The sequence below is a fragment of the Arachis ipaensis genome, chromosome B8 (genome assembly GCF_059453495.1).
Source record: "Arachis ipaensis isolate K30076 ecotype BB chromosome B8, ASM5945349v1, whole genome shotgun sequence".
Taxonomy (NCBI): domain Eukaryota; kingdom Viridiplantae; phylum Streptophyta; class Magnoliopsida; order Fabales; family Fabaceae; genus Arachis; species Arachis ipaensis.
The window spans coordinates 127,281,050-127,288,869 of NC_142443.1; the positions used below are offsets into that span (position 1 = coordinate 127,281,050).

The following is a 7,820-nucleotide window of genomic DNA, read 5'->3' on the forward strand; positions in this document are numbered from 1 at the left end:
GGCTAATGGAATAAGTGTTGAACATCCAGTAGCTTATGTTCACACACAAAATGGGTTAGCAGAATCACTTATTAAACGCCTCCAATTGATTGCTAGACCTTTACTTATGAGAACAAATCTCCCAACCTCGGTTTAGGGCATGCTGTTTTACATGCCGCAGCACTTATTCGTTTGAGGCCAACGAGTTACCATCAGTTCTCTCCTATGCAACTAGCTTTTGGCCAGCAGCCAAATGTTTCCCATTTAAGAATATTCGGGTGTGCGATATATGTTCCCATTGCACCACTTAATCGCACCAAAATGGGATCCCAAAGAAAATTGGGGATATATGTTGGATATGATTCTCCCTCTATATTAAGGTATCTTGAGATACAAATGGGAGATGTATTCAAAGCCCGGTTTGCGGATTGTCATTTTGATGAATCAAAATTTCCAACATTAGGGGAGAGAATAAGCTTCCTGAAAAGGAACTTAATTGGAATCCATCATCGTTGATGCATTTAGATCCTCGATCAGGGCAATGTGAACTAGAAGTTCAAAAGATTATACATTTGTAAAGAATAGCAAATGAATTGCCTGATGCATTTTTCGATACAAAGAGGATAACCAAATCTTATATACCAGCGGAAAATGCCCCAATTCGAATTGATGTCCCAGTAGGACAAGTAGCCACTGAAGCAAATTCACGCCAGAAGCGTGGCAGGGTGGAAAATGCCCCAATTCGAATTGATGTCCCAGTAGGACAAGTAGCCACTAAAGCAAATTCACGCCAGAAGCGTGGTAGGCCTGTCAGTTCCAAAGACAAAAATCCTCGAAAGAGAAAAGAGGTAAATACTATTCCTGTTGAAAAAGATATAGTAAAGACACCTGCAGTTGTCCAAAATGCTGATATAACACCAGAAGACGTTTAGGTACCTGAAAATTGTAAAAATGATGAGATCTCGATAAATTATGTCTTTACAGGAGAGAAATGGGACCGAAATAAGATAATTGTCAATGAAATATTTGCTAATAACGTGGCATTAAATATCATGCATGAAAGTAAGGATCTTGAGCCAAGATCAGTCGAAGAATGTCGACAAAGGAATGATTGGCCAAAATGAAAAGAAGCCATGAAGGCTGAATTAGACTCACTTGCAAAATGTGAAGTCTTTGGACCTGTAGTCCGTACACCTGAAGATGTAAAACCTGTTAGATACCGATGGGTATTTGTGAGAAAATGAAATGAGAAAAATGAAGTTGTGCGCTACAAAGCCCGACTTGTGGCACAAGGTTTTTCACAAAGGCCCGGTATAGATTATAAAGAAGCGTATTTCCCTGTAGTGGATGCGATAACATTGCGTTATTTGGTCAGTTTATCTGCATATCATAAACTGCATATGCATTTAATGGATGTGGTAACAGCCTATTTATACGGCTCATTAGATTGGGATATCTACATGAAAGTCCCTAAAGGACTAAAGATATCTAAACCATCAAGTGAATATTCGCAAGGGTTATACTCAGTTAAATTTCAAAGATATTTATATGGTCTAAAGCAATCTGGACGAATGTGGTATAATCGTCTTACTGAGTATCTGGCCAAAAATGGATTCAAGAATGATGATATCTGTCCATGTGTTTTCATAAAGAAATCTGCATTTGGATTCATTATAATTGCTGTGTACGTTGATGATTTAAATATCATTGGGACTCCTGAAGAGATTCCAACAATTATAAAAACTCTAAAAGAAGAGTTTGAGATGAAAGATCTTGGAAAGACTAAATTTTGTCTCGGCCTGCAGATCGAGCATATAAAAAATGGGATCTTTATTCATCAAACAACATACACAGAAAAGATCTTGAAAAGATTTTATATAGATAAGTCACATCCCTTGAGTGCCCCAATGATCGTAAGATCTTTGGATGTGGAGAAGGATCCATTCCGTCCTAAAGAAGAGAATGAAGATATCCTTGGTCCTGAAGTACCATATCTTAGTGCCATTGGAACGCTAATGTATCTTGCTAATAATATGCGACCTGACATATCATTCGCGGTGAATTTAATAGCAAGATATAGTTCCTCTCCAACCAGAAGACATTGGAGTGGAGTCAAATAAATCTTTCGATATCTTCATGGAACGGTTGATATGGGATTGTTTCATCCCTATGGATCCAAGTCACAACTAGTTGGCTATGCAGATGCCGGATACTTGTCTGATCCACATAAAGGGAGATCTCATACAGGATACCTGTTCACATATGGTGGTACAGCTATATCATGGAGGTCCACAAAACGGACGATAGCAGCAACCTCCTCTAATCATGCTGAAATACTAGCGATTCATGAAGCTAGTTGGTGCGGTATTTGTAACCCACTAACTTACCGGCAAGTGCACCGGGTCGTACCAAGTAATACCTTACGTGAGTAAAGGTCGATCCCACGAGGATTGATGGATTAAGCAACAACAGTGTTTGATAGGCTTAGTTAGACAAACAGAAAATAATGTTTGGGAGTTTAAAAGACATTAAACAATATAAAGAATATTGAAGAAATGCAAGTAAAAATGTTGGGAATAAAATATTGAGAAAGCAGTTAAGGTTTCAGAGTTATCTATTTTTCCGGATTTACTTTTTTACTAACTATTTTAATTATGTAGAATTTAATTTATGGCAAACTATATGTGACTAGACCCTAGTTCCTTAGACCTTTCTAGTCTCCTCTAAAATTCATTAACTGCCAATTTCTTGGTCAATTAATTCCAATTAGAAGCAACATGATCAAATTCCAGTTTATATGCCACAAAAACTCTAATTATCCAAAGATAAAAGAATTATATATCACGTATCCCGTTAAATCCAGATAATTAAAATTTAGGAGAAATTGTTTTCAAGCTATTGTTCAAGTAAAGAGCTTTTCCAAGTTATACAAGAACTCAAATAGAAAGAGGGTCATACTTCCATTCCACCCAAATTCATAAAATAAAGAACAAAAATAATTCTTAAATTATAAATCCATGCATAAATTAAAATAGAAAAATCAATAAAATTAATCCATAGAAATAGACAGAGCTCCTAACCTTAACAATGGAGGATTAGTTGCTCATGGTTCAGAGTAGAAAATAAGGATTCTAATAAAATGTATTTTAGTAATCTCGGATCGAATAATGTTGAAGTGGTATCCCTCTATTTACATCTAATCCTAATTAATTAAAAATCTATCTTTAAAACTAAAATAATATCTTTTCCTATTTTTAAAATTTAAATTTAAATTAGAATTAATTATAGCAATCAGCAAATCTTAAATTGGTGGATGGGGACCACTTGGCTTCACTAGGATCCACACCTAACTTGGGCTTGGCAGCATGAATTGGAGTTTAGTTGAGTGAAGCTGTGCCTAACTTGGGCTTTAGTGCACCTAACTTGAGCTTTAGTGCACCTAACTTGAAGTGGGCAGGACCAATCTCGCGTATTGTTGTTGTGTCTTGCGCCTAACTTGAGAAATCTCAAGTTAGGCGCAGCCTTGGCAGCGAGTTCGGAGAAGAAGTATGGACTATTATATATCATTGGAAAGCTCTGAAAGTTAGCTTTCCAACGTCACTGGAATCACGTTCATTGGATCTTTGTAGCTCGGGTTATTCAGGTTTGAGTGCAGAGAGGTTTGGGTTGACAGCATCATTTGCCTTCATCTCTTCTTCTGCAGAAACTCCATCAAATCCTGCCAAATGCTACCTAAAATAAACAGAATTGCACAAGTCTCAAAGTAGCATCCATAGTGGCTAAAAGATAATTAATTATTGATTAAACTCAATAATTTAAATGTAAATTCACTAGGAAAAGATAGGAAAGATGCTCACGCATCACAACACCAAACTTGAATTGTTGCTTGTCCTCAAGCAACCAAAACTAATATAAGCTTAGGATGTGAATTTGCATGAGAATGAGAGTTCGCTTAAGCTCATTTCTCTTCTTATAGTGGGGTTTACAACTGCAATCCTGAATAGTTTTGGCATCTCACTTTATCCTTTGAAGTTCATAATGATTGGCATCTATAGGAACTCAGAATTCAGATAGTGTTATTGATTCTCCTAGTTCAGTATGTTGATTCTTGAACACAGCTACTTTATGAGTCTTGGCTGTGACCCTAAGCATTTTGTTTTCCAGTATTACCACTGGATACATAAATGCCACAGACACATAGCTGGGTGAACCTTTTCAGATTGTGACTCAGTTTTGCTAGAGTCCCCAGTTAGAGGTGCCCAGAGCTCTTAAGCACACTCTTTTTGCTTTGGACCACGACTTTAACCGCTCAGTCTCAAGCTTTTCATTTGACACCTTCACGCCACAAGCATATGGTTAGGGACAGCTTGATTTTAGCCGCTTAGGCCAGACCTTTGGGCCCTCCTATCCATTAATGCTCAAAGCCTTGGATCCTTTTTACCCTTTGCCTTTTAGTTTGAAGGGTTATTGGCTTTTTCTGCTTGCTTTTTTTTATATAAATTTTTTTCGCAAGCTTTGTGTTTTTTACTGCTTTTTCTTGCTTCAAGAATCAATTTTATGATTTTTCAGGTTATCAATAACATTTCTCTGTTTTCATCATTCTTTCAAGAGCCAACAATTTTAACATTCATAAACTTCACTATCAAAAATATGTACTGTTCATGTCATGCATTCAGAATCACAGAAAATACCACCACATTTAAGTAAATAAGACTATTCTTCAATATAGACCCCCTTTTTCATGCAATGTATCACTCCTGTATTTTTTTTATTTGGATTCAAGCTCAGTGAGTAATATATGAGACATCTTTTCAGAATTAAAGCAATAGAAAAAACTAACTAGTCCTAGGATTCTAACTAATAAAGGATCATGCAGCAAACAAAGCAAAATAGCAGGAAATCGGAACATAACATAATAAAAGCGAAAAGAAATAAAAAATGAAATGAACTCAACCATCTTAGTTATCCGAGCGGTCATTTTATTCTTCAGGTTGTGCTCATTTGTGAAGATGATTCACCTCTCTTAGTGCAATAAAAATAAATAGAAAACCCTTAAGCGAAGCGTCAACACCAAACTTAAAGGTTTGCTTGTCCTCAAGCAAAGAAGAACTGAAAATAAAAACAAATAGTAAGAGAAATCTCCGGTTCCTGTTCTAAAATAGCTGCATGATCAGAAAAATAATAAAAACTCAATAAAAATAAAATAAGTAAGAAAGCTACTACTACAAAGAATAACTAAGGATACAAAGTTATCGGGTTGCCTCCCGACAAGCGCTTCTTTAACGTCACTAGCTTGACGGTCAGCTCCTCTAAGGAGGAGGATCATAGGGACTCAGCTCTTCACCCCTTACTTTGAATTTCTTTCCTGTGTCTCCATAAATTAGCTCAATATGCTCCAGAGAGAGAATTCTGTTTACTGTATAAATCCACACTGGATGCTTAGTTAACACCACCTTCATTCCTGGGGAGAAACCTTCAGTGGGGATCTTTTTGTTTCTCCATCCCCTGGGTATTTTCTTCTTTTTGGAAACCTCCTCCTTGGTGGATGATGCATTCCTAACACCAAACTTAGGTTTGATGTCAGGAGGAATTTTACTGATTGTCACCAAAGGAGGTTTGAGTTGCAGACTCTGCTGTGCATCATCAGGGGGTTCTTGAAGGATTGGATCAATAAGCTCAGCCTGCATGCACCTCTCTTCTTCACCTGTTGAATGTATATCTTTGAAGACATGAAAGACCAGTTGCTCATTATGCACTCTAAGCACTAATTCACCCACTTCTACATCAATCAGAGCTCTTCCAGTGGCTAGGAATGGTCTTCTTAGAATTATAGAGGCATTCTCATCCTCCCCTGTATCAAGAATTACAAAATCTGCTGGGAGGAAGAACTTACCCACTTTGACCAAGATATCCTCCACTAATTCGTATGCAGGCTTCATAGATTTGTCTGCCATCTGTAATGCTATCTTTGTGGGTTGTGCCTCTTGGATCTGCAGCTTCTTCATCACAGACAAGCGCATTAAATTGATGCTTGCTCCCAAATCACATAACGCTTTCTCAAAGGTTGTGCTCCCAATGGTGCATGGAATTTGAAAGCTCCCTGGATCTGGCATCTTCTTTGGTAAGTTATTCTGAATGATGGCACTGCATTCTTTAGTCAGGACCACTGTCTCATCTCCTTTTAAAAGCTTCTTCTTTGACAACAGCTCCTTCATGAACTTGGCATAGAGAGGCATTTATTCCAAAACCTCAGTAAAAGAAATATTGATTTGCAACTTTCTGAAGACTTCCAAGAACTTTGAAAACTGCTTGTCCTTGGTCTCCTTTTGAAGTCTTTGAGGATATGGCATTTTAGGCTTGTACTCGGGAGCCTTTGGCAAAGTAGGATAAGTGTCAAGAGAGTCTGGGAATGGGTTGTCTGCACGCTTTGGAGGGGGTGTGCTCCACTTCTCCCTTCTTCTCCTCTAGAGCTTCCTTTTCAACTAGCTCTTCATTGGCCTTGGTCTCAAAGCCAGATACTTTACCACTTCTCAATTGAATAACCTTGCAATCTTCTCCTGGGTTCACCATTGTATCCTCTTGAAATGTACTTGCAGACCTCTCAAGTATTTGCTTGCTCAGTTGGCCCACTAGCACCTCTAAGTTTCTAATGGAGGCTCTGGTTTCCTGCATAACTTGTGCTTCCGTACTTGCCACTTGTCCACTTATCAAGGTGATAGCCTTGCATTCCTCTCTTGGATTTGGAATTGTGTTACCAGGAAGGCTATTAGTGGTCCTCTGATCAATTTCAGTGACTTTTGTAGCTAATTGACCCATTTGAATCTCCAGGTTCTTGATGGATGCTCTGGTTTCCTGTCTAAAACCTATCAATATTGCTTTCAAATCATTGTTCTGCTGGAAACCACCCTGAGAACTATTGTTGAAGTTCTGAGGTATCTGAGGTTGGTCCCTCCATCCAAAATTTGGGTGATTTCTCCATCCCTGGTTGTATGTCTTAGAATATGGATCATTGTTGGAAAGAAGGTTGAGCATAATCATAATTATCATTTTGCACAAAATTACCTGTCATGTCATAGGAGATTTCTTGTGGTGAATTTTGTGTGTTGATAGCTGAGACTTGTATGCCACCTATCTGTTGAGTAAGTAGATTTATTTGCTGAGACATCAGCTTGTTCTGAGCAAGAAGAGCATTAACAGCTTCTACTTCCAACACGCCTCTCTTCTGAGGGGTCTCAGAGTTCACAGGATTCCTGTTAGATGAGTATAAATATTGGTTGCTTGCAACCAATTCAATCAGCTCAATAGTCTCCTCTGGTGTCTTCTTCTTGTGCAGTGAACCACCTGCAGAGGCATCTAAGCTCATCTTGGACATCTCACCCAAGCCTTCATAAAAGATATCTAGTTGGGTCCATTTAGAGAACATGTCCGGAGGGCATTGCCTAGTCAGTAGCTTGTATCTCTCCCAAGCTTCATAAAGAGTTTCACCCTCCTTCTGCCTGAAAGTATGAACCTCCAATCTAAGCTTAGTCAGCTTCTTTGGTGGAAAAAATTTAGTGAGAAACTCTGTAACAACCTTTTCCCAAGTATTCAGACTCTCCTTTGGTTGGGAATCTAGCCATAGCTTTGCTTTATCCCTCAGAGCAAACGGGAAGAGCATGAGTCTGTACACCTCTGGGTTCACTCCATTTGTCTTCACAGTATCACATATCTGCAGAAAATCAGATATGAACTGATTTGGATCTTCATGAGGAAGTCCATGATACTGGCAATTTTGTTGCACCAAGGTGACCAATTGTGGCTTCAACTCAAAGTTGTTTGCAGCTATGGGAGGCACCACAATA

General features: G+C 38.3%; 1 non-coding gene across 1 annotated transcript; it reads left to right on the forward strand.

Moving 5' to 3' along the window:
• The first annotated feature begins 7,397 nt into the window (after positions 1-7,397).
• On the forward strand, positions 7,398-7,504 carry LOC148549794 (small nucleolar RNA R71). Its single transcript, XR_015897868.1, has one exon. It is a non-coding gene; the product is annotated as a small nucleolar RNA R71 (small nucleolar RNA).
• The last annotated feature ends 316 nt before the right edge of the window (positions 7,505-7,820 follow it).